Genomic DNA, 27,490 nt, shown 5'->3' on the forward strand with positions numbered 1-27,490 from the left:
GTCTAAACCCAGACCTATGCTAGCACAGGGCCTTGCACTGTACTATGCCCAGAAACACTGCTAACTGTACAAACAGTGAAGCCTTCATGGGGATCCATGGAGCACTGCACACTGGTGATACTATCAGTCCTTCTGATTGCTTCAGCGCTCAGGCTAACAGTAACAATGTTACTCTCAGTTGTTGCGCTCTCAAGCTCTCAAGCTGTAACCCTAGGAATGACGACACTGCTGCTCTTAAGTTAGCATCCCTGTGCTCTGTTCTCAAACTAGCCAGAAAGAAAAGAGTCCGATGATATCATACAGAAAGGTAGGGTGATGGGTTGGAGGCATTATACTTTCTTTAAAGAAAATTCAAATTGGCTACAGGAGTTATTAACCTCACACTGACCACTGGCAGATTGTGTCTTTTTAAACTCATTTTTGGAATACTTGTACAAGGAATGACATTTTCCCCCAGTGTAGACCTGGTCCCTAGAGTCGCTTCCTACAGCCAGGAGGACTATTCTAAGGAAAGGAGAAAATAGAGATGGATGGATGTTTGATGGGAAATGTTATACTTCTCGTTAGTCTTTTTTGTGAGGCTCCGTGTGCTCGCTCAGTTCCTATTACCTGTGGCTTTCTTCTCTGGCTGGATTAGCAACTATTCAATTCAACCAAGGCATAGAGCCACATCACTGGAATGATTGCTCTGCTCCCAGCAGGATACTTAGATCTTGACTGAGTAATCAAACTCTGTACAAAATTTCACCAAGATATTTATTACATCAAGCAATGGGAACCGGAGGTATGTTTTGTTATATAATGTATAGGAGCTGGGCTGGGAGAAACAGACAAAGCGCCTTTCTTAAGCATGAAAGTCACATTGCCTTACCATGTGTTAGGATCAATTGATATTCCTCCTCTCGTGACAGTTTTGCTGGTGACCATGAGAATAAGAAATCTGTAAAGGAATAGCGTGTGCAAGTGAAAGGGCATGCTTCAAGTTCTAAGTTTTTCTACCAACTCGTTATGGTCAGCTGTCGTGGGTGGGGGCATTCTGTATCAGCACCCTAGAGCAGACTCCATGAGGCCCACAGTGATGATGAAGGCCACTCTCCTCCCATCAAGCTTATGAACAGGCCCACTTGCAGATGTCTCGCTGCCCTCATACAAGCTACACCTCTACCACCCGCCCTCACTGATGCTTCTATAAAGCAGAGAAATGAGCAAGTAAGGAGAAGCAGGATGAAGATCCAGGAGGGAAACCAAGGGCCAGAAGCTGCTATGAGCTGCATAGCGTGGTACAACCAATATAAACTTGCCCCTCACTAGCTCACAAATAAGTGAGACTCAGACTACGGTCATTTTATTTGGCTTTGACAACTGTGGGTGGGGGTGGATGGGGGTGGAGTGGGGTGTTAATGCCTAACCTGCTTTTATAACTGTGGCTGGCCTAGTGTGATGGTTGAATAAGTTTGGCCCATGAGAAAATGGCACTATTAGGAGGCGTGGCCTTGTTAGAGGAAGTGTGGCACTATGTAGGCTGGCTTTGAGGTCCTATGCTCAAGCTTTCCCCAGTGCAGAAGAGACCTTCCTCCTAGTTGCCGGTGACAGTTTTTTTTTTTTTTTTTTTTTTTTCTGAGTGCAGATCAAAATGCAGAACTCTCAGCTCCTCCCCAGCGGTATTCTCCCAAATACTTGCTGTTTCTCCTGGCCATATGTCTGTCTGTCTGTCTGTCTGTCTGTCTGTCTATCTATCTACCTTCTGCCACTCCCTACCAGGTAACTCAAAACCCACCTACCTTTAATCCCTTCAGTGATTGGCTTTAGCCATTTTTATTTAACAAATAGTTTTAAGTTAAGGAATAAGGTTTGCACAACAAAAGCTTGTAACCATGAGAATTCACTTGAAGGCCTAGACCTTTTGGTACAGAATTTAACATTGCAATACATAGCAGCAGACCACCTCAATAGAACAGCACTTAAGGAATGGTGGACCTGACAGTAACCAGTAATAGGCTGGACTGTCCTTAACCTTACACATTCCCACATCTGAAGTCTCCTAAGTCAGCCCTTTAGGTGATGTTCAGTTAGGTTTCTACTGCTGTGATAAAACACCATGATCAAAAGCAACGTAGCGAGAAAGGGATTTATTTCAGCTTAAAGTTCTCCATCACAGTCAAAGGAAGTCAAGACAGGCACTGGAGCAGTGCAAGAACCTGGAGATAGGAGCTGATGCAGGGGGATGCTGCGTACTGGCTTGCTACTCGGGGCTTGCTTATCCTGATTTCCTATACCATCCCAAACCCCCCTGCCTAGGGATCACACCACCTCCAATGGGCAGATCCTTCTCATATCAATGACTAATCAGGAGAATACCCCCACAGGCCAATCCGGTGGAGGCAGTCTCTTAACTGAGTCTCCTCCTGCCCAAATGACTCTAGGTCCTGTCAAGTTGAAGCAACACTAGCCAGCACAGTAATCTCACAGTTCATTTACTGAGATTTTTAAATGACACATCAATAAGCAGGGCATGGTGGCACATGCCTCTAAGGGAGGCAGAGGCAGGTGGATAACGGCCAACCTGGTCTACAAAGCCAATTCCAGGACAGCCAGGGCTGTTACACAGAGAAACTCTGTCTCAAAAAACAAAAACAAAAACAAAAACAAAAACCCAAAACCAATAGTCAGAACCAAAAACAAAGCAAAGACAAAGAAACAAAAAGACACATCAATGTTGTGGTAACTTCTAAGTGAGCACCTGTATTAGTTACTCGTTCCCTGCTGTGACAAAATATCTGGCAAGAAGTAACTTCAGAAAGGAAGGACTTATTTTGGCTCACAGCTTCAGGGTACGCACCCTTCCTTCATGGCTGCAAAGTGAAGGGGAAGGGAAGGAGCTTAAAACAGCTGCCCACACGTGTCTGCAGTCGCAAAGCTAAGAGGGAAGAAGATAGAGGCTCAGCTTGTTTTTTTCTTCTGTTTAATGGACTCCAGCCCAGGAAATGTTGCCACCCACTTGTGGTATGGCTTCTATCTCAATTAACCCAATCTAACATCTCCCTCCTAGACCTCCCCAAACTTACCTCTCATCGATGGTTTCAGAGCCTGTCAAGTTGATGACCAATATTAGCAGAAGCAGTTCCTGTAAGATTACAGAGTGCACTGGCCTTAGATCTTTGCTGTTTATGTTCACATTCTTCCTTAGGTGGAAGGCCTCTAACGTCCCTTGCTTTTCACTCTCCCAGGGTCTGTGCTGTTACTCTTGACATATAGTCCCCATCCCCATGTCCCCATGGGGGACAGAGCAAACAACCCTAACAACGGAGACATAAGCCCAAGCACATGACTCCTCTAGTCCAAGAAGATGTAAGGTCTCCTCCAGGGTGATGAGGGGACTTTGCCAGAATGTTAAGGGCTCTCATCAGTGTGCTGGGCCTCCAGGCTGGGGACAACTATCATAGATTCCCTCTCTGCTTAATTTCAGCTCTAGGACAACTGTCTGGTTAAGTAATGCTCTAATCTGTACAAAACAAAAACAAACAAGCACTATGGTCATTGAGCTATCCCGTCCCTCAGGTCACAGGAACATAACATCCTATAGGAGATTGACTGGAGTGTCAAAGTCCAGGCCCAGAGTCTGGAACATTTTAACAAACTTTTCAGAAAATTCTTTAAAATTTGAGAAATGTTTGGCTAGGATAAAACTTTTTAGCAATAGCATTCTATGCCCTAATTTAATCGATCTTTCTGGAAGTGAAACCTGGCATCTTTGCGCTTAAGAGCTTCACAGCTTGTTCCAGGGTGCAGCCAAACTAGAGAGCCACTCCTTGGCGGAAGCAGAACTCTGAATCAAAGGGCAAAGCCCAAGGTACTGTGCATGCAGCTGAGTTCCAGTCCTCCAAACAGTCATCAGGCATTTGCCTAGTAACAAGGGATTCCTAAAATATTTGCCCTTTTCTAAGCAGAGGCAACATCAGCCTTTTGAATGGCTACTCATTGTCTGTGCCTCATAAAAATATGTTGGGCCTCCACCGCCCAGGGCTCAAGAGCAGCGTGCCCGTTCCTTTGTGAACCCGGGCCTGCCTGACATGGGAAATGGCCCCTTTTGAGGCCGCTTCTCCTTTTGCTTTTGCCACCCCGGGTATTTGTGATTCTGGACAAGGCATACGCCTCCTTACCACGTCACTTTCCTCATTTGCAGACACAGTGTCCATTGATTTCTTTGGTTAAGCTGACTGGTGTCCCTGGCTCACGGCCAGTGACTATTTCTCTGCAGCCATCCTCAGCTTGGGGGTGAGCCAGGAAGGGGGAGAGAGGGCTGCTCGCTCTGAGCACAGACTCCAAGTGCTCTCTGTCCCGTGAGCTCTCCAAGTGTCAGGTTGTTCTTCTGATTCCCTTCAACATGGGCAGGTCAGGCAGAAGGCCTTGGAAGTAAGTCTGTGAACAGAACCAGCACTAGGCTCCCCTGAAATGTGGGCGTTCAGTGCAGTCCAGGCTCCAGCAGAGCCAGGCTTTAGGGGTACAAGCCAGCTTTCAGGGAACCCTCCGAATGACTTGGATGAGCTCTCTGCAACTATACAGCAATGTACCCACGGTGTAAGTATAGTTGTATCTATAGATGGTGACGATGTATTTCTTTTTAACATTACCATGTCACACAATTGCTACAGTCCTTCTTCCTAACCTATTCCTACTCATTGTTAGTCCCGTTGAGCCATGCACACGTGTTTCATGTGCATGTTACAATTTGATCTTCACCACCATTTGGGGAGATAGTTCCTAATATTATGTTCATTGCACAAATGCAAAACCAGGGTTTAAATAATATGGAAAGTGACAAAGTCTAGATACTGTTGTGTGTACCTCCAGACATGGGGTCAAGCCCTCATCTCTACTCTCAGCGTTTCTTGGAGACAGGGTCTTCCCTCCTGGCTATACTTGTTTGGGAACCAGTTATAGTATATGGCATGATCAAAGTTATTCAGAAACTGGGGAGCAGGGGGAGGGAATAGGGGATTTTCGGAGGGGAAACTAGGAAAGGGGATAACATTTGAAATGCAAATAAAGAAAATATCTAATAAAAAATTATTCAGAAACAGTAACAAAGATTGGAAAATAAAATTAGATTCCATTTTTTAAAAAACCCACAAATTTAATATGAAATATTTTTAAATAAAATAGAATCACTAGGAGAAAATACAAGTAGATAGTTGGGAAATTCCAAAGTGGAAAAGGCCTTTACAAAATAACATCAAAAGCAGAAACCATAAACTAAAGTATTAAGAATCTGGGCTCTGCCAATTTAAACATAAATGTAATCAGCAGACTGAGATATGTCACAGTGGTAGAGCAGTTGCCTAGCTTGTGTCAGGTCCTGGGTTCAGTCCCCGGTATGGGGTTGGTGGTGAATTGGCAACTTGCATTAAATTGCAGAATATAGGGAAAATAGATTGAATGTAAAAAATGTTCTTACAAACTAGTAAGAAAAAGATGAATATTCCAATTAAAAATAAAGTAGGCAAAAGAATAAAGACTATATATACATACTATGTATGTAAATTGTATTGTATGTAGTTGATGAGGACACTTCTGCATTCTCAGCAGGTGGGCGTGTACATTGACATAACCTCTCTAAAGGTTGATTTGATAAAATGTTGCAAAACTTTTTTTAAAAATGCAGAACAGTTGACCCAGGCATGTTGAGGAATACATCTTAAGAAAATAATTAAGGACCTGCATGGTGACACAGCAGGGGGGATGACCCTGAAATGTTGTGGACAGAGGCTTTAGAAATTAAAAAGTGTCACAGTCCTAAAAGACCCAAGAAAGGGATGGCTAAAAATAGCACACTAGAACCTGGCATCAGAAGTGCGGCTTAATCATCAAGGAGGCCCTACACCCATTGACCAGTAATCACTGAAAGGATGCTTGAGTAGAAAGATATCCACAACACATTGTTTGGAAGAAGAAAAACCAGTTATTCTACAAAATAGCCATGCTTGTACCACCGTGTACACGGAAGACTTATCTCTAGGTAATGAGTGTGCTTACTTTTCAGTATTTGCGCTTTTTCATTACTTCTATGATAAAGATGTACTTTTTTTAAAAATAAGAAACAAAATGGAATCTTAGCCATCAGCATGGTGGATCGCCAGCCCTTCTTCTTCTGAGTGGCCTAGCATAGGATGATGGGGATTTGGCTAGTCATGACCTTGACCCACACCTCAGAAGTACCTCCCAACAGCTTCCAAGGGATACTATTTTTGTGGTGGGCATCCACAGGTCCCAAGAAGATTTATCAATTCCAGCAGTCAACCCAGCCTTAACCCCTTCTCTGTCCTCATTTTATTTACAAGAACCCGGGACTCTACTCTGTATCAGGAATCCAGACAGGTGCATGCCCTGACAAGGGTAGCCAGGAAATCAGAGGCACAAATAAAGACAGGATCTGTATTCCAGAGTTGGGTTCTCTCTCTCTCCTTTTAATCTGTCTTTAACACCCCTCTGAAGTCGCCTGTCCTGGGTGAGCTTCAATAGTGATTCATAGTGGTCGCTTTTCTCTGCAAAGTTTGACCCATCCGCATCTGCTGCTGTCCCTAGACCCCTCCCACACACACTCCTGGTCCTGGGCCAAACCCTAGGAACCATCAAAGCAGGTAATGGAGGTCTGCGAGGTGGCAACACAGAAGTCGTCAGGCTCCGGCAGGGTCCCACAGATTTCTGTAAACCCGTTTACAGTTGTTTATTCTCTGACATGGGCAGGAGATACGGTCTCCAGAAATCGGGCTTTTCGTAGTACCTCGGTGCGGGTTCTCAGAGATGCAGTGGAGACCTGTCCTCCACCCTCAGCCCCACCTCCACCCCAGGGCACCGGGTCTCATCTAAACGGAGAATCCTCAGGAAGGGAATCCCCGCCCTGCCCGCAGTCCTGACCCTGGGGCCCCTGGGCCGTTTCCTCTGCTACTCGAGGGGCCTTCTTTGCAGCCCCACATCTCCTTTTGATCAGCCTAGGATCTCGAACCTCGGATCCCATCACCTCCGAGAAGGACTGGGGTCCTGCTCATGAGCCCGCAAAACCTTGGCGTTTTGGGGACCCGGTCCGGCAGGGCGAGGCCTGAGGCTGCGCCCGGAGTTTCCACTGCCCACGCCGTGGGCAGGAGGTGCACTGAGCCCAGTGTCCGGGCACACCGCAGGGCCGCCTGGCACTTGGATGGGGAGGAGACAGGGTCCCCGCCGCCATTGAGAAGATGATCAACGAAAGGAGCCGGGGAAACTGACTCCTGACTCGGTGAACCGAGGTGAAGGTCCCGCGCCCAAACCACTGCCGCTGCCGAAGACCAGAACCCATTCAGGAAAAGATGAAAGATTTTAGAAAGAAAACTGAAATAGTAATAGCAGCGAGAGAGGCAGGGGAGGGGAGGAGAGGGAAGGTCGGTAAATCAGACCTCCGTTCAAGGACTCAGATTTTGCAATAAGCACTTAATTAAAAATAAAATATATTGATGTGGTAAGGCAAGTCGCGTTCCTAGGAAGGTAAAAATACAGTGGACTGACTCCCCCACACCCCAGATGCTCCACCTGCCTGCTGTAATTACAGGGCTTCAGAGAGGAGGGAAAAAAAAACACGACACGGAGAAATCTGCTTGCATATTTTTCCCTCTATTGTGCTCGGCTCATTTGAATTATAATGTGTTGCAGGCCAGAGTAGAAAATTTTGTGCCTTGAATAACGAATCCCCCTGGAGCCCGCGGTACCTGTACTTCTTTTTAGTGTCCACCGAGAATAACGTGTTCGACATTCAAGTGACAACACAGAAAAGGATTTCAAAGCCCCGGGGCTCCAGCACGCTGCACGCCCCGACGGCTCTTCTGCCTGCTCCCTCTTTGCCTTCCAAATGCGGCAAGCTCTTTCTTTACTTAGAATGGGTTCTTCTTTTACACTGCTCCTGGCGGCACCACAGAAATACGGCCAAGACAGGAAGGCGCACATTTCTAGACTCTGAACTGGTCCTGCCCGGAACAAAGCTTCGTGCTAGCTGTCTATCCCAGACCATTCTAAACGAAAACACTGCCATCCCAGGCCAGGCAAGCTTTTTCCGCTGTCAAAATCTCTCGGCTGTGTTGACGCGGGCTCTCTGTTAGAAAGGGTAGCAAACAATCAGTAATTTACGAAAGCAGACAGGGCTTACGTCACAGGCAGTTTGGCAACTTAGTGGATGGTTCTGTGGAGATACTTCTAAGGGGCAAATGCTGGAGGTGGGGGGAGGATATGAAAATGTCATTAAGATGAGAAAATAGAGGATTTACAAGTAATAAAAGCCTCAAAGCAGAACTTGGCAGCAAAGCTCTGTCAAGGCTTTTGTTGTCTTGGTTGAGCATTCTTTCGGGTTTGACATAGTCTTTTTTAAAAATAGGTCATTTTTAGCTAACAAGATTAAAGTTTAGGCTATATGCTATGATAAACCCATTTATCAAAAAAAGAAAAGAAAAATGTAGGACTGATGTAGAAGGATTTTCGATATACATTAGTAAGTATATGTATGTGTATACAGTGTGTGCAATGCACATTATACAGTGTGAAGAAATTTTCTATACTTCATTACATGCTATATTTGCTACTTAATTTTCTATTTGTATTTACCTTATTATATTTAAACATACAAGTGTGTGTGTGTGTGTGTGTGTTTCTTTGTGTATACACATGTATTCAATGTCTATGTTTCTGTAACCATGGGACCATCTCTGTGTTGGTACTGTCTTTTTGCAGGGGATGGTTGTGGATGGAGAATTCCCCTTTTACAAAAATCCAGTCTCGTTTTGTTTTTAAAACAATATAAATTAATTGTTGGTTTAAAAACATAATGAGATGGAGTCATAACTATCAGCCATCTCCTCTACCACAGGCAGAAGACGACTTGGGGCTGAGAAGAGGAGTCGGGGTAGTTGCTGCTGTTGTTTTTAGTAGGTACTTGTGACCATTGCTTCACCTTTTCATCAGGACTGCTAAATGCTTCCCAAAGGAAGCTGGGAGTGAGTTTTGCCTCTGCCTGCCCTCTGCTCTAACAGGAGCGCCAACAGTCAGGGATATGACTTGGAAATGTGATTGGGGAGGGGGGGGCTGACAGGTAAAAGCAACAAACTCAGCATCTTAAAGGACTACACTCATTTACTTTCTGAGTTGGGGCACTTCCTTTGTGTCTAAGGAGCACTTCAAGACTTGTTAAGTGTCTGCATATTAATACTCTCAGAGCTTTGGGCTCCAAAGCAGAGAGCTCCAAAGACTGGGAAAGGCAAAAACTCACCACGCCTTTGGAGCCAGGCTGAACCATCCAAAACAGTTCTGTAGAGTGTAGTGTGAGCTTTCCAGCAGCCAGCGCGTTAGCTTCATTCTCTGAGATAGTCCCTTAAAGAGCTCTCAACACTGCTGCTCTGGAGCTCAATCCAGGATGCCCAGAGAGTGGGCCCAAGGAGCCCAGAATTCTCCAGTCTTGCTAATGCCCAGAATCCTCTAGTCTTGCTTGATACCCAGAATACTCAGAGAAGGGCCATGCTAACAACAGGGGACCATGTTGTTCAGAGACAGAATACGGACATTTCTGTGACAGATTCCTGCCATACAAACCGAAGGAAACAAAGCAACAAAATGCCCTTCCCTCCTTTCCCACTGCTATTAACAAAACCACGACCTTTTCTCCTCTGATAGCAGTTTCTTCAGTACTTCTTGACTCTTTATACCAGAAGATTCTTTGGGACAGAGACTAAGCTGAGCACTGTAGAAAACTTAGCAGCTTGTTAGCCTGGCCTCTGTACACTAAGTGCCAGCAGCAAGCCTTCCAGACTAGTGACAAACCAACAACATCTCCAGGCGCAGTCACATGTTCCCCAGGGAAGGGGCCAAATCATTCCCAGATAAGAAGTATTTAATTTAAAGCAAAACTCCAAAACATATAAGAGATACTTTTTCCTATGTTTTTCCTATGTTTTTAAAAACTGGTAGTATATGAATATTATATATGGGGGGATAAATTTTGAGACTAGGTTTCTATGGGCAGTTCTGGCTATCCTGGAAGTTGTTGTATAGTCCAGGCTGGCCTTGGGATTAAAGGCACGCATCACTGCCCCGCGATAAGGTATCAGTAATATTTTAGAAATTATTACTAGGCAAATAAAATGAGGATGAGCTGTCAAAACCCATGCCTTTAATCCTAACACTTTCCTTCAGAAAACACAGGCAGGCAGACCTTTCTGAATCCAAGGTCAGTCCAGTCTACATAGTGAGTTCTAAGACAGCCAGACCTATATAATGAGATCCTGTCTCAAAACCAACAAACAACAAGAAAAAACCAAGCGGGAAAAAAAGAGGTGGCATGAAACACATGGTGCTGAGGCAACATGTGTGTGTTTACACACACACACACACACACACACACATATCCATCCAATGGGCAAAACTGGATGTCAGGGTACAGGAGTACTCCGCCCTCCCCTTGGCCACTTGGCCACATTATGGTGAGTTCGCTGATTGCTTCTCTCCTCCACAGACTGTTGCTATGGGATGCACTACTAGGCTGTCTCTCCAACATGAACGCGCTGCTTCCTGTCCTTGACCCTTCAGACCTACATATGCAATGGGTCCCAGCTATCGTTGCTCTAGGATGCTAGAGTGTCCCTCACCCATATCCCAACTCCATCCACATTCCCTCCCCTTCCTCTTTTCCTTTTTGTTGATTTTTGGGTTTGTTGTCTTTGTTCTGGGGTGGTGTTGGTGTTGATGTTTTGCAATGTTGGGTGTTGATCCTAGAACCTCTGCAGGCTAGGCAAGTGCTCTCCCACTGAGCTATATTCCCAGCACTTGTTTTTTTGAGACAAGATTTCTTGCAACATAACCAGGCTGGTCTTGAACTTGTGATTCTCCTACCCCTGTCTCTTGCATGCTGTGACTACAGGCTTGTATCACCATGTCATGCTCTGTCCACATGTTTGCATCTCATTGCTTGTTAAATGAGATTGATAGGGTTGTCATCTATTTCCTCCCTGAGTGTGAAGCAGATGAAGTGAGAAAGCCTTTAGGGGAAAGGAAAGTCTGATGGGATTTAGGAATTCTCAGGACCTTGACCAAACACCAAACAGGCTGACGTGCCCTGAACCAGAATAGGACTTTTCTCCAAACTTCTCTTAGAAACCAAACCGAGGCTGTGTTCTCTCACATTGGCTACTTACAGCCCCAGAGCACATGCTCCCAAACCATGGTTGTCCCAGCCATGCCTGCCCCTCTCTAGAAGAGTCATGGTCACAGATTAGAGAAGAGCCACAGAGAGAAGAGAGCTTAGGAGACCAAGCTGTGTCTCCTGAGAGTCATGGTCACTGAGAGAATAGAGCCTAGGAGACCACACCGGGTCCCCTTTATCACTTGGGCCACAAAGACAAAGGGCAATCTATCCCTGGGAAGTGTACCACCTGCAAAACAAGGGGAATCTGTTTTCCAAATTAGCACCAAAATTATTTTTAGGCATAAAAATGTCTCCATACTCATGCTGACATATTCAGGAAGAAAGGTGGGAACGTCTAGCATATGAAAGAACAGGAATTCACTCTCTCAGTTCCTGGGTTGTCTGGACTAGGCGAGGCAAGACCTACTGACCCAGGCCTAGGATTCAGGACATAGGACGTAGGAAGGCAGAAGCAGCAGGGACAGGCTCAGACAACCAGTTCAGCATCTGGCAGCAGAGCCTCTGGTCCAGGTCACAACAACAGCCTGGACTGTCCCTCCCCACAGTCACTATTGCTGCTCCCAGAGAGAAGACAGCCAGGAGGCCTCCTGGCCTGAGCCTCTGAATAAAGAATGCCACTCTTTCTTTGCAGCTCCAGAGCCCAGAGCTGGCAGCTCCCTCCAAGGCTCAGGCAGCTCCTCTGCGATCACATGATCCAAGACACTCTGTTCTTTGTGACAGGCGCTTGGCCAGGTGGGCCACAAAGGTCCTTCAGGTGCCCTGGCTCTGGAGAAAGTGATGAAATATTAGCTCTCAGCTGGGTTCCCAGCATTCATGTCTTACCTGGCCTCGGGGCCACCATATGACCCCAGGCTTGACTGCTATTCGCTATTCACAGTAGAAACAAAGACCACATCCAATTCAGGGCACAGGGGCCTCAGAAACACCTCTAGGCTTTTGCCTCACGGGGCTAACGTCAGAGATGTTTTATAAAAACAAGAGTGGAGGTCATATTGCTTCTTGGATAAAAGGAACTTTACTTCAAAGAAATTTACATAGTAAACAAAGCAAGGAAAATTGCCAGGATATCACCAGACAGAAGGTGAGCCACCATGAGGTTGCTTAGTGTTTTCTGAGCTGCCAGCCACATCATTTACACTAGTAGAAATCCAGAGACCCGGCCACTGAGTTTTCAGTTGCCCCTCTGAAAGAAGATGGTGGCTGAGTTCAGCTCAGCCCTCTTTCAAGCTCTGCACCTCTGTGCCATTAAGAACTCCCTGCCTCTTGGCACCTATGAAGAAGAAGTTAGCTAGGGAAGAAGAGATGAGAGAGTCCAAATCTGGAGTTATACTGTGCAGGTTTGAATTCCAGCTCCACACTGCTCACTTTCTGCGTGACACTGGGCAAGTAATTTCATCTCTGTGCCTCTGTTTCTCCATCTGAGAAATGGACGTAGCTTGCTTCCCATTTCAGAGAGTTGTCATAGGGTCAAACAAAGATCCATGGCAGGGAAGGGAATTTAGAGCTCACAATACCCAAAGTAAGAACACCATCAGAACTGTATTCTTTTCTTTTCTTTTTTTATCTTCACAGAAGGCCATTCCAATGAGTCTTTTCCTGACACCCATTTGGTCCTGATGAAAGGAACTTGGCAAACAGGTTCTCTCACATTGAGAAAGTGATGTTTTTCTAGAGCAATTGAAATAACCTACCCTTTCCTTCTCAGCTAGCGTTCTCCCAAGCTCTCCTAAGGCAGAGCTGGGGGTGGGGTCTAGCACTGGAATTGAACAGAACACCATTTCTCCCTAACTGGGGACTGGCGTGATGGAGAGGCTCCGTGTGAGCCACAGGCAGGCCTTGGTTCGACCATGAGCTGTCTACAGCACCTCACCACCCACCACATTTTCCATGAAGTACTTAAACCACCTCTCCCTCCCTCCTCCCCCCTCCCCCAAGTCCCAGGTCTGTCTCAACATTTTCACTGCCAGTGAGTTATCTGGAGCGATTTCTTGTCATCCAGATGCCCCGGTTATGGCCACCAAAGTACTGAGTAGCAACCGAATCCAAGTAGAGGGTGAGGATTCACTATTCCATGGACCAAAGAAGCAACCGCAGAGGGCAAGGCACATCTAATATCCACCAGGTTTGTTTACTCTGTAACAGGCAGCATAGGGTAAGAGTCTAAGAGCAGATCTAAGAGTCCCATTAAGCCAAATGGATGGACCTGGAGGGCATCATCCTGAGTGAGGTAACACATTCACAAAGGAACTCACACAATATGTACTCACTGATAAGTGGATATTAGCCCAAAACCTAGGATACCCAAGATATAAGATACAATTTCCTAAACACATGAAACTCAAGAAAAATGAAGACTGAAGTGTGGACACTATGCCCCTCCTTAGAAGTGGGAACAAAACACCCTTGGAAGGAGTTACAGAGACAAAGTTTGGAGCTGAGACGAAAGGATGGACCATGTAGAGACTGCCATATCCAGGGATCCACCCCATAATCAGCTTCCAAACGCTGACACCATTGCATACACTAGCAAGATTTTATCGAAAGGACCCAGATGTAGCTGTCTCTTGTGAGACTATGCTGGGGCCTAGCAAACACAGAAGTGGATGCTCACAGTCAGCTAATGGATGGATCACAGGGCTCCCAGTGGAGGAGCTAGAGAAAGTACCCAAGGAGCTAAAGGGATCTGCAACCCTATAGGTGGAACAACATTATGAACTAACCAGTACCCCGGAGCTCTTGACTCTAGCTGCATATGTATCAAAAGATGGCCTAGTCGGCCATCACTGGAAAGAGAGGCCCATTGGACACGCAAACTTTATATGCCCCAGTACAGGGGAACGCCAGGGCCAAAAAGGGGGAGTGGGTGGGTAGGGGAGTGGGGGTGGGTGGGTATGGGGGACTTTTGGTATAGCATTGGAAATGTAAATGAGCTAAATACCTAATAAAAAATGGAAAAGAAAAAAAAGGAGTCCCATTAACTGGCTACAAAGGTTCCTGCATCCCATTAACAAATACCTAAGAAGCAGTCCCTAGACATGTCCCTTTCCTTCCTCATAACGTCTTCTCCTCCCATCTGTCTCCACCCTTCGTAGATCGTGCCCACAGGTTCCCTTGCCCTCTAGTTTCTCATTGGTTTAGGCCCATAGGAAGTAGGAACGGGAGAGCGGATGAAGGTCACAGTAAAGTGACGACGTGTCCCACTATGTATCTCCTGGTCCTCAGTCACTACTGCATTGTGCCGGGGGCAGGGGCTGGGGGCTTTTCCCAAAAGGCAAGAACTGAAGTGGAGCTCCTGGCAGTAAGCCTTTACTCCTGCCCTGCTCTTAATCCCTTGTGACCCAGAAGTGAGTGAGCCTCTTCTTGGCACTGGCCCTATGACTTCTCCTTAACTCTGCACACCCCTCCGTCAGCAACTTCTGAGTCTCCTCCTGGAGCAAACCCTGCCATTTGTTTCTTGAGAGAGGCCGAAGGTGGGCTAAGCGCTTATCACTCCCTTTGCTTTGTCTCCTCTCTTCCTGGTTCCATTTTGTGCACCACAGGAGCCTACATGTAGCATTATACACTATATAATCTATGAAGCTGCCGCTCATGTCTTCACGGAAATGTATGCATGCCTCTGCCATGTTCTCTACTTTCACAGCCTGCTCCCCATCACTAGAGACGCCCCCTCATTGCTGCACTCACATATACAATGCAGCAGAGTGGAAAGCTCCAGGGAAATGATGACACTGCCCTCTCTGCTCATCAGGGTCCACATACCAGCTGGTCCAAAAGACTTCCTCCCTGGAATGATGGCATAGAGGCTGACACCCACACAATGTTTTAGTTTTGGGGAACTCACAGGAAAGAATTCATTTGGTTCACAGACACCTGCAGAGGGATAGACCAGGACCGTATTATCAGCCCTGTTTAACAACTGTGAAAAGTAAAATTCAGGAGCCGTAAACCATGCAGAAAGTTAACCATGGAGTCTCTCCCTGCTCTCCACCGGGTCAAGCAGGACACTGGTGATGGATTTGAACTCATGGATGCCCGGCAGTTTGCTACATAGTTTTCTACATAGTGGGTAGAGCATGAGAGAGAGAGAGATAGACAGACAGACAGCACTAAAGTCATTCTGGACATGGCTTCTACTTCCCAGTGGCAAATGAGGACAGAGTGCCACACACCCGGGGTTTTGAGGGCTTTCCTTCCTTCCGGCTGTGATAACCATTACTGCATACAGGCCAGCCACTTGGCACCTCAATAATTGACTCCCGGTAGGTGCCTGGGCTTGACCACTATAGGTGATATTATAACCATGATTACAGATGACTTAGATGTTGGGCAAAGTGACCAGTAATTTGCAATCTAATGGCCATTCAGTGGTGGGTAATATTATGAACCTTACCCTGCAATTGCAAAACAGCCAACGATCTCTAATGTAGCAGTTTTCCCATCAAAAGCCCGGCCTCTGCTTTTGATTTCTGCTAATCAGTAGCTGTGCCAGCTTTGGCTTGAGATTTAGAAAAGCTAAACAAGGGCGTACAAAATGATACACTGCTCTTTACGGGCCCTGCATGGGAAGTGGAGGCAGTTCTGTCAAGTGGAAGGGGGTTGGGGTGGGGTTGGGGGGCAAGCGACAAGCGAAAGAAGCGTCTGAACGGCAATGTCATTTCTTAAAAGAGCAGCAGAAACTGGCCCCAAAGCTATACAGAACACAGCAAGCATTGCCTGGGAATTTGGGAAACTAAGAGAGCCAGGCATGACCTACACAAACAAGCTGTGTATAAACAGGTCCAGCTGGGTGCACAGCACATCCTATGTGCAACTGTGCACACAGACCATACCCAGGCCCATTCTTTCATATGCACATACAGACTTGTGCTCTGAGAGACAGGCAGGGAGGCAGACAGACAGACAGACAGACAGGCAGGCAGGCAGGCAGACAGACAGACAGGCAGGCAGGTAATTTCCTCTAACCAGGGATTACTTGCTGACAAACTTCAGGGTTACATGTTGAGGGTCTCTAATAAATGCTGTTGACAAATTATGCTTTTAAAACCAGACCAGAGCTATTGGCCCTTGGGTCAGTAGGTTTTTGTCTGCAAAGAAGGCAGGTGGCATTTGGGTCATAGTCCGCTGGGACGCCTCCTCAGAACTATACAGCACAACCGACAGGAAACTTCAGGGCATCCATGAGTTCAAATCCATCACCAGTGTCCTGCTTGACCCGGTGGAGAGCAGGGAGAGAATCCATGGTTAACTTTCTGCATCATAAACGGCTCAATTTTTCTGAATCTTACTTTTCACAGTTGTTAAACAGGGCTGATAATACGGTCCTGGTCTATCCCTCTGCAGGTGTCTGTGAGCCAAACGGATTCTTATCTGTGTGTTCTTGAAAACTAAAACATGATTTACAGAGACCACACATCGTTATGTATTGGCCTGCTACAGGAATGAACGGCATTCTGCCTAACTAATCTATTGTCCTTCCCTGGTGCCTATGGAGAATGCCCTGTTCTTAGTGTTTGGGAAATACAACCTGCATTGTACAGTGTCCAATGTCTGTGAGCCTAGCCCTCTATACACTGCCTCTGCAATACACCTCAACCACCTAGAAAGGGGTGGAAAGGAGGGAGGGAGGGAGGGAGGGAGGGAGGGAGGGAGGGAGGGAGGGACTGAATGAGGGAAGGGAGAGTGACAGAGGGAGGGAGGGAGGGAGGGAGGGAGGGAGGGAGGGAGGGAGGGAGGGAGGGAGGGCAGGCAAAGTAGCTGTGTGAAAAGTAATAGGACTCATTTTAGGCATTCTTTGACTTGGACAATAACACTGGAGAGTAGTGGTTCCCCTACATGAGATGAGACTTTGGCTTTCCAACTGTTGGATTCTTTCACAGATTAAAGACAACCTGCCGTGTTCCCCAGCACTGCAGGTCATGGTGAAATAGAACAAAACTTCACCAGTGGGAAGTCTATATCTTCCCTTCCTAGTCCCTACAGCTGTTCATTCCCAGAGTACAGACTCAGTGGTAACAGCTTCCCCTGGGACTTAGAAGTGAAGGTTGCCTGCAGCTCCGATCACTAGCTGTCCACGTGGAGGAAGAGGTGATCATGGCCTGTGACACTGCCCACTTTCTGAGCTCCAGTCTGGTCCTATGCCTGCTTCTATGACACGACATCACTCATCAGTATGGGATCAATGAAAGTTTGCCTCGGTGGAATGAGAGCCAAGACCAGAAGACAGGAGGGTCAGGCCAAGGGGAATGCTCAACAGCAGGTGATTCCTGTTGCTCATGCCTGGCTTCAGTAGGATCTAGATGTGACCTACCTAGCTATGGTAAATTTGGTGGGGTTTGCAATGGAGCTGGAAGGTGACAGGAAGGACCCTGGTAAATTGCTAAAGAAAAAGTAGGTGGTCAAGTAAGAACTTGGCAAGCTCAACCTGTCAACCATAGAAAGAGTTATCATTAGAAACCATGTTTGGCTCTGGTTGACTCCTCCAAACCCATTCCATCCTAGAAGATTAATCTAGACAAATCCAGTAATCCCAGTGAGACTTGGAAGGAAATTTCTCCCTATTAAGGGCAAGCCACAGACAGAGATGTCCCTCTTTCTTTTGATGTCATCACATTCATTCCTGACACCTGGAACGGCGGCAATCACCTTGCTAGCAGCCAGATGATGAAATGAATATCAAAGAGGACAGAGGGAGAAGCACAGAGAATACGGGTCCCTGGTGATGTCATTAGTCTAAGAAACACCCAAGCTTGGCATCTCTCCAACTAGCACATATAATCTTCCAATTATATGAGATAGTGATGTGCCCTTTATTTCCGTCCGTCTCTGTCAGATTTTCTGTTAATTGCAGCATAGAGTTCCTTAGTTGATAGAACACAAGCCAAAGGGAACTGGAAAAATTAAAGCCAGAGTGGACCCATAGACAAACTCAATGCGTATCTACTGAGGGCTATGTTCAACTCACCCATGTAAGCCCTGGAGCTTGCTTCCCCCAACCGCCTGAAGCCAGCTGAGACTACAGGTGTGGAGCTCCCAGCTGCAAATGTCAGGGAGTTAAGAAGATGCAGAGCCATCCTGTCCGTTAAAAGAATCCATCAAGGGCTGCAGAGAATACAAATGCCCTGGCCAGTTGGACACTTCCCATTCTCTCTGGGGACCCTCCCTTGGCCTCATCAACCAAATCTCATGGCTTTCAGGAATAGAACCTCCAAATGGCAGAGGGGGCTTCTATGCATCCTATCTCAGAATGGTATATCCCCCCAAACAGCTGGGGCTCTGGGGCACGGGTCTCCTAGGAAAACTCCTTCCAAAATAGTAGAAAGCACATTCATAAGTATTGCATCTCAGAATCCCTACTTGTCATGCCCAGGGTGAGAGACAGGTCCAGTTGAGCAGAACTCTAGCAGAAATCAGCAGGTTTTCTGACTTGCAGGTAAAGGTCTTCCATGTTCTTATACTATTTATGGCTCCGTATCTTTCAGTAAAGTGGATGCTGCAAAGAACATCACAATTGAATTCCTTACCACTCACAACTACACAGGATTCTATGAGTGACCCAACTCATCAAATACAACTCATGGATAAGTGGAAATATAAGCAGATGAGAAAGTGTATTTGTGCTCATCACTGGCCACCGAGGTAGGACTGGAGTTCAGGTCCTCTCCCTCATGGCCAGTGTGGCTTCTTTCCTTGTCTGGATCACAAGATCAAGACAGGAGTGCCGAGAACTGGAGACGAGTGCTTAGCAAAGAACAGGGCGGCTTCACAGCAGCCTCTGGGGGATTCAGCTCCCTTCCCCCTAACTTTTAAAATCATATAAGTCACGAGCTAAAACGTTCCTGCAGGATGATGTTCAAAGGCCAACAGGAACAAGTTATGGTCCTGACTTCAAAAGGAGGAAGGGCATTTGCCTGTAGATATAGAATCAAGGCTGTATGTGAGCCCCGTCCACAAGTGGTGTGGACACAGACCAAGCCAAGGGGCATCCTGGTCTTGGCAGTCACACCTCCTGTACTTAGGTACAGGTTCCAGGAGCCGCCGGAGTCCCAGAGTTAACTCCATTCGGTCTTCTGGATTCCAAAAAATCAGAATTGCATCCCTGATGGTCTGGAAGACCCCTGGAAGCTGTAACCACCTCACCCCAACCACAGGGACACAAGCCAAGCATAGCCTAGTGCTTTCCAGTAGGCTGCAGACTAGACTCACTGGTGGTGAATTTTGCCAAGAGCATCACCGTACACTTCCATCAGAATCTCTGAGAGGCAGCCTGGACGTCAGAATTGTCCTGGTTACGTTTCTCTGTTGCTGTGATAAACACCATGACCAAAACCCGCTTAATGGAAAGAAAGGGCTTATTTGGCTTACACTTCCACATCACAGTTCATCACTAAGGAAGTCAGAAAAGGAACTCAAGGCAGGAGCCTGAACTCCGGAACGGATGCAGAGACCATGGAGGAGCTCTGCTTATTGGTTTATTCTCTCTAACTTGCTGAGTCTGCTTTCATATATACACCAGGGTCACCTGCCCAGGAGTGGTACCGTCTACAGTGGACTGGATGGACCCTCCTTTCTCAATAATTAAGACGATACCCTATAGACATGCTCTCAGGCCACATCCCAGGTCAGCTGATAGAGGCAGATCCAGACATGGCCAAGGTCGTTTTAGATCAGTCTGGGATACAACACAAGACCTTGTTTCAAAAGAGTCAAAAGAAGAGAACGGGAAGAAAAGGAGTGGGGAAGGAGGAACAGAGGACCAAAAGGAAGGAGAAAGAGAAAGGACACTTGATGTGGGCTTCCCATGGCCAGCCACAGTAGGTCTGCTACTAATTACAGGTGAGAACCTGACTCAGGCATGAACAAACAGACTTTATGGTATGGGAAGGTAGCACAAAGAAAGCTCTCAGCCCATGATGCAACCATGTACCTATGTCCCATACAGGGGACAGGGTGATTTTGGCAATGGAATGCCTGTTATCCAGTATAATACCATAGGATCCTGTGAAAGAGGGGACAGGAAAGCCCTTCAAAGTAGCCATCCTTCCCTGCTGTCCCCTGACCTGTCCTCTCTCATTGCCGATGGGGGTCATCACGAAGGGGCAGCACGCTCTGTGGAATGTGTTGGAGCCTGAAGATGCAAACCTGGAGTAGAGGCTGTTCTTTCAAGAACATGGAACCAGAATGAGCTGGTCCCTGCGGGGCCAGATTACCAAGCCAGTCTCCAGGGACTGAGGCTGCTGACTGAAGGAGCTCAACAGGCCGTTGCAGTCAGCCAGTCCTTCTATAACAGCGGTTCTCAACCTTCTTAATGGCATGACCTTTTAACACAGTTCCTCAGGCTCTGGTGACTCCCAACCATGAAACGACTTCTGTTGCTGCTTCATAACTGTAATGTTGCTACTGTTAAGAATCACGATGTAAATATCTGTGTTTGTCTGATGGTCGTAGGCAACCCCTGTGAATGGGTCATTTGACCCCCAAAGGGGTCTCCGCCCACAAGTTGAGAACTGCTGTTCTAGAGAGACCCACACTGGCGGGGAAAGCTGAAGGCTGTAGACTTGGTCCTTTGATGGAGCTGGGATACCAGCTTTGCGTCTCACTGGCTGTAAATTTTATGAGTCTCTTAACTCCTGCAGCCAGCTGATCCACTGCTGTGAGGTGTACATTCCACGGCCTAATACACCTAGTTGGCTAGGTGCATGATTATTTTGGACCCCTGTGAAGATTCTAAAAGAAAGAATACCAGAGAGAGCTCTGGGTGCTGTGACAGGAAGTGAGCAAAGCAAGCATGGGTCAGGACCCTAACTCCACCCCTTCCTGCCTCCTCAGGCCTCCTTCTATAGCCTCTACCTTTCATCCAAGAGAAGGCTTTCAGCCTGACTGAGACTCCTCTCAAGTCTCTCTAAACTGATGTCCTTTGATAGCCCTACACCATCCTGGGGACCACTGCTGCAGCTTCCCAAAGAGTGTCCCCACCTCCAGCCTGTCCTGCAAGCCAGACCTCATGTGCATATCCGATCTCTTCTTTCTCTTCCATTATTAACTTCACCCCAAGAGCTGTCTGTCCCGTCCCCCCCTCCCCCATCTGTTCCCTCTGAAGAGCCCAGAAAGCCACCCCCACCCCCACTTCCCTCTCCAGCCGCCTCCCATGCTGGCACCAGAGAATTTTCTATTCTCTTTTAAAAAATCTTCTGTGACCCATTTGATGAATTGCATTCCTGGTACACATTTGCAATTAGTTCCTCTTCTCATTGTTGTGATCTGGTGCCTGATACAAAGCGACAGAGGAAGGTTTATTCTGGCTTACAGTTCGAAGGGGTAGAAGTTCTAGTGAGTGGGCAGGAAAGCCTGGTGGTGGCAGCCTGGAGCGTCTGAAGCAGAGAAATGAGTGCCGATGTTTAGTCCCCTTCTATCTGGAATCCCCACAATATAGTCAGGTTAACAATGAAGATAGTATTTCCATGCGTTCATCTTAAAAGAAGGGCCTCTTAGGACAAATGTCATTTGGAGAAGAATTTGTGTTGAGAATTGGGATCCCTCTACACAAACTAAGACGCCACGCAAGCATGTGAGTATCCTTGGTCCATTTAAAGTGTGGTTACCACTATGTTCATAGCAGCCTTATTTATAATAGCCAGAAGCTGGAAAGAACCCAGATGCCCCTCAACAGAGGAATGGATACAGAAAATGTGGTACATCTACACAATGGAGTACTACTCAGCTATTAAAAAGAATGAATTTATGAAATTCCTAGCCAAATGGATGGACCTGGAGGGCATCATCCTGAGTGAGGTAACACATTCACAAAGGAACTCACACAATATGTACTCACTGATAAGTGGATATTAGCCCAAAACCTAGGATACCCAAGATATAAGATACAATTTCCTAAACACATGAAACTCAAGAAAAATGAAGACTGAAGTGTGGACACTATGCCCCTCCTTAGAAGTGGGAACAAAACACCCTTGGAAGGAGTTACAGAGACAAAGTTTGGAGCTGAGATGAAAGGATGGACCATGTAGAGACTGCCTTATCCAGGGATCCACCCCATAATCAGCATCCAAACGCTGACACCATTGCATACACTAGCAAGATTTTATCGAAAGGACCCAGATGTAGCTGTCTCTTTTGAGACTATGCCGGGGCCTAGCAAACACAGAAGTGGATGCTCACAGTCAGCTATTGGATGGATCACAGGGCTCCCAATGGAGGAGCTAGAGAAAGTACCCAAGGAGCTAAAGGGATCTGCAACCCTATAGGTGGATCAACATTATGAACTAACCAGTACCCCGGAGCTCTTGACTCTAGCTGCATATGTATCAAAAGATGGCCTAGTAGGCCATCACTGGAAAGAGAGGCCCATTGGACACACAAACTTTATATGCCCCAGAACAGGGGAACGCCAGGGCCAAAAAGGGGGAGTGGGCGGGTAGGGGAGTGGGGGTGGGTGGGTATGGGGGACTTTTGGTATAGCATTGGAAATGTAAATGAGCTAAATACCTAATAAAAAATGGAAAGAAAAAAAAAATAAAGTGTGGTTACCACAATTTGCAACATCTTGGTCAACTAATCTAAATCCAGCAAGGGCCAGAAATGCTATAGAAAATGGAAGGATAATGCTTGTTTTGTATGCCCAACACAGTCGCAGGGCTTAGCAGGTACTCAGTAAATACTTGTTGACTGATTAAGCTCATTCGTCATTGGAACAACACTGACCTTTGACTGAAAAGTGCCACTGTGAATGATTTTTGAAAGACAAGGAAAAGAGAACCAGGACTAAGAAGTCAAATCAGGAATGAATTATATTTTAACGAGGGGAGCAGAGCAAAACAGGGAAACTGGGAAACACTATAAGACACTATTGACTGGTAAATTCAGAGCACTGAATACCACCGAGCTGTGAATAAAACCCTGCTTGCCTAGCTCATGCTAGCAAGTTTCTACATTGTTGGTGTTCTGCTTCGAGGAGGATGAGAGCACCAAGGCTGCCCCAAGTCAGCCCTCCAGGAGCAACTGTCCCAATCAACTGCCGGCTGTAATTAGGGAGTACTGAGAAGGGCTTGTTGGAGAGAAATCAGCTTGCATATTTTTTTCCTCCCATTGTGGCTGGCTCATTTGAATGATAATGGATTGCAGTCTGGGGTGTAACACTGACTGCCTTAAATAATGAGGCAGTCTTGGACGCCCAGTACCTGAACAGCCTGTTAGTGGCCAGTGACAAAACAGGAGCAACGATTTGGGGTGATAAAGGATGAGCTCAGAGTGGCAGGGACAGATGCTGGGAAATACCCACTGCAGGTGCCATCAGGAGTCTCGTCACTGAGAGGAAATGCCCACTGCAGGTGCCACCAGGAGTTTCTGTCACTGAGAGTTTTTTATTTTGTTTTATTCATAGTCATTTTTACAGCTGAGATGCCTTAAAGGCGGCTGGCCACTGGCATCCTGAGGTGATAAAACGCTGGGGTAGGTGACTAAACGAGGTGCTGAATCCTCATCCCCAGGAGAGCCTTAACACCCACAGAGCCTGTGTTCATTTTCTAGAAAGCTCAAATGAGGGGACTGAGCCAGGTGACAACTCTCATTTTGGAGATTTTCAAAATCACTTAAGTTTGGTTAATATGGTGTCCCTTGCCAGGTGTGTGTGTGTGTGTGAGTGTGTGTGTGTGTGGTGTGAATGTGTGTGGAACATATGTGATGTGTATGTGTGTGGTGTGTGTGTGGTGTGTTTATGTGTGTGTGTGTGTGTGTGTGTGTGTGTGTGTGTGTGTAATGTGTGGTGTGTATGTGTGTGGTATATATGTGATGTGTATGTGTGTGGTGTGTGTGTGTGTGTGTGTGTGTGTGTGTGTATGTGTGTGTGTGTGTGAGAAGCAGGTACTAGGGTGAGATGATAGGTAGTGAGGTCACAGGCATTATAAATCCTGAGGCCCAGGTTTGAAGTCTAGTCTCTCCTTAGCAGCTATGGGACCATGTGGCTCATTTTCCCTGCTTATAAAATGGACAGATAATAACAACAGTATTTCTCTCATATACAAATCTGTTGTAAGGTTTGATTGTATGAACCAACAGAAAGTATACATAGAGAATCAGTGCCTGCTCAGTACTTGCTATTATTATTATGTCTCTGCGCACGCGCAAGCGGGTACTCCAAATCAGGCGCCGGTTTGTGGAGAACAGTGCAGGCTCTGAAATTACAGTGCTCTGGGCATGACTGAGCAACAAACTAGCCGGGCGACCTTGGCCAAGTCACTTCATTTCCTTGAGCCTCTGTCTTTGTTAAATGGGAATGCCTAACAATAATAACACAGAGCTGCATCAGAAATTAATTACGTGTCATGCATGTAACAGCACGTGTCATGGAGTACTTACTCAAGGGTTGGATAATTGTGACCATGTTACCACGCTGCCACCATTGTCATCATTATCATTGTCATCTTCATCATCATCGTCACCTTCCAGACAAAGCTTAGCCTTAACGTACAAGTTGATGGGATGTCTTGCTGTATTCATTTGGGTAGCTATCTGGTCATGTCTGTGTGCTGGATGTCTCCGTCTGGCAGTAAGCTAGCTGAAAGGTAGGCTGGGAAGGTAACCTCTCAGTGAACAGAATGAGTGAGACAGGGCATGGCAAATACCAAGCCATCCTTAGAACCTAAGGAGGGCCTAAGTGCCTGCAATACAGAAGGAATTCTTTCTGTATTTATTTCTGTGTTTCTCTGCTCTGCCATCTCTTTCCCTGATCTCCAGAGTCAACGCTTACCTTGAGAAAAGTGACCCCCCCCCCCACCACCCACCCCATGTATCTGGCCACTTCTCTCCGTCTAAATTCCATTGGGGACCGTTTTACTTAAGTACGAAACCCACTCTAATTCTACTAACATATCACACCAAGATGTCTCACAACCTTTCTGAATAAGACATGCTATTACACACAGATAAATTATGCCAGCCATGTGAGGTTGGGGAGCAGCGAGCAGGCAAGGTAAAGATGTTCTAAGTCGGCATCTGGACACCCACCTTGATAAAGACACCTTGGGTACGTACCACTCCTACCCAGAAACCTCTCAGAAAGCAGCCTGTGACCCTCAGTGCCTACCCCTCCCATTCTTTCCCTCTCTGATTATGTTATGTTCTAAGTGCTCTTTCTTGCAGGAGGTTTGGCCCCAGCCCACTCATCCCCCACCGAGCACCAGAAACCCCCATCCCAAGGAAAGGACACACCTTCTAAATCCATTCCTCAGGCTTGTCAGGGATTCGTGAATGGCAGAGAACGCAGAGCGAGGGCCCAGACAGTGCTCATCACCCTGTCATAGGGACAAAGGAAAGGCATCCCATTATGTCACCTTCCCAGGCAGGAGACAGCGACAATTTCTCCCCTGTAAACACCGCACTGACACTGCTATGATGTTTCTCAAGCACTTCTAATCAGTATGAAAGTGGAGAGTCTGCAGAAGCTCTTCAGCCTGAGAGATGCCATTCATCTGGAACCGAGGTCTCCTGTTGTTATTGAAATGACCTGGCTCGGAGCAGCTGCTGCATCCTTCCCACCAAGCGCAAACACATAGCTGGTGGCAGCCGTGGCCTCTGCTCAGAGCTCCTGCCGCTGAACACCACAGGTCAGGAGCATCCGAAGCCCGCCTTCACTCTGCCACCCGTACCTTCTTAAGGTGCCCTCTCTGCAAACCATGGAAAGGGAAAAGGGTTTTTCACTTCTCTGGAAGGGACTTTTTCTAGTCTAAAAAAACGGCAAGCTTTTCTTCCTTTTAGTTTCGTGTTGGCAGGAGTGGTGGGATACAGCTTCTAAAGTCTGGTTTCTAAGCATCGGTGGGGCTCGCTATTTGCTTATAAATGTACTTTAGATTGAACTCTGCTCTCTCACTGAAAATTTCCTAATGATGGCAAGAAAGCACTTCGCAGTGAATAAACCTGGCAGGTCTGCTGAAGCCATATGAGCAAACTGAGCTTTCACGAGGAATGAGAGGCTCTGGCCCCGTGAGCTTCCTGGTGTGATGTTATGAAGACAGAAGGCTTCCATGTACCATTGTGCGGTAGGGAGTGGCAAGCAGTGTGGATACATTGCCAGAGGCAAGAGCACCCCTCCTTGGCAGGTGTCAGGCAAGCAAGAACGAGGCCCTCCTGCTCATACAGCGGTCCCAGGGCAGAGCCAGGGAAAGGTCACTGAAGATCTTGCTCAGGGCCTGGTCTCTGTCGTGACTGATGGTGTTTGGTTTTTCCATGTGAAAACGGCACTGGGCGTGGGAGGCACAAGAAAGAGAGACTCCAGTCCTTGTAAGCAGACCCTTGACAGGATTTTGCAGGTCTTCTCGCCTCATTCAAATTAGCAGTCATGGCCCCTTCCTCTCAGGCACTTGGATTGATTTTCTAATCTGATCATGTGTGCTCAGTAAGGGCCACTGGGCTGATGTTTGCTTCGCTTTGAAAATACTGTAGCTGAGCGTTCTGAGGATAAAGGTTTTGTTCAAATTATGAGGGAGGGAGGGAAGGGATGAGGAAAGGAGGGTGGGATGGAGAGGGGGGAGAAGGGAGGGAGGGATGGAAGAGGAGAGGGAGGGACTGTCATGCAAGGACTGCGCAAACATAGGTGCACTGATGTTGCTTGGGCTGCACTCACAACAATTCACCGTTGATTCTTTTGCTTCCTACATGTGTTACTAAATAACCATCAGTCTGAACACCAACAGTACCACTGTGAAGACAATGGCTCTTTCCCAACTTGGTGTGTAACAAAGTACCGATATTCCCTCCCAGGACCCTAACTGGGGAGGAGAAGAGAGGCTAGCCGAACCCCAGATGGAGACACTTATGCTAAAGGCCTAAAGGGAGAGGAAGCGAGTGGGTCCAGGAAAGACAGCAGCAGATTACAAACACCCAGGAAGGAGGACCAGCGCAGATTCTGCAGGGGCCTCATGTCACCAGCAGACCAATCAGAGATGGCCAATGAGATACTGGGTCCTTGTGCTTCAAGAATCCTCTAGGATTTCTCCACAAAGGCATGAGAAAAAGAGGTAGCTGCGATCTGGGTAGCCAAAGCCATAGGGAGAAAAGCTGGGGACAAAGTTCAGCTCTTGCTGGAACCAGGAGACACCATCTATGGCCGCACTAGAGATTCAAGTGCACACAGAGGAACATGGGTAGACCCTCACAGTGCAAGGAGAAGGCAGAGAAATGCAGGGGTCAGGGAAAAGCTGCTGCCTCTAAACAGATGTTCACATGAGGTCATCTCCAGATGTGTTTCTCTCTGTTCCTCAAGGAATAAAA

The 27,490-nt window shown here is 46.9% G+C and overlaps 1 long non-coding RNA gene across 3 annotated transcripts in view; it reads right to left on the reverse strand.

Annotated features, from left to right (window-relative positions):
• Gm32186 overlaps positions 1-25,809 on the reverse strand; it is a 28,343-nt gene extending 2,534 nt beyond the window's left edge. For 2 of the 3 annotated variants that reach the window (XR_873933.2, XR_873931.2), the window contains exons 1-6: positions 25,607-25,809; positions 25,433-25,515; positions 24,581-24,791; positions 4,161-8,116; positions 3,066-3,124; positions 872-940 (exon numbers count right to left, since the gene is read on the reverse strand). This is a non-coding gene — a long non-coding RNA (predicted gene, 32186). Of the gene's footprint in view, positions 1-871; positions 941-3,065; positions 8,117-24,580; positions 24,792-25,432; positions 25,516-25,606 lie in introns of all 3 variants that reach the window. The other variant, XR_873932.2, reaches the window with a different exon arrangement.
• Between the last annotated feature and the right edge of the window lie 1,681 nt (positions 25,810-27,490).

The sequence above is a fragment of the Mus musculus genome, chromosome 13 (genome assembly GCF_000001635.26).
Source record: "Mus musculus strain C57BL/6J chromosome 13, GRCm38.p6 C57BL/6J".
Classification (NCBI taxonomy): Eukaryota; Metazoa; Chordata; class Mammalia; order Rodentia; family Muridae; genus Mus; species Mus musculus.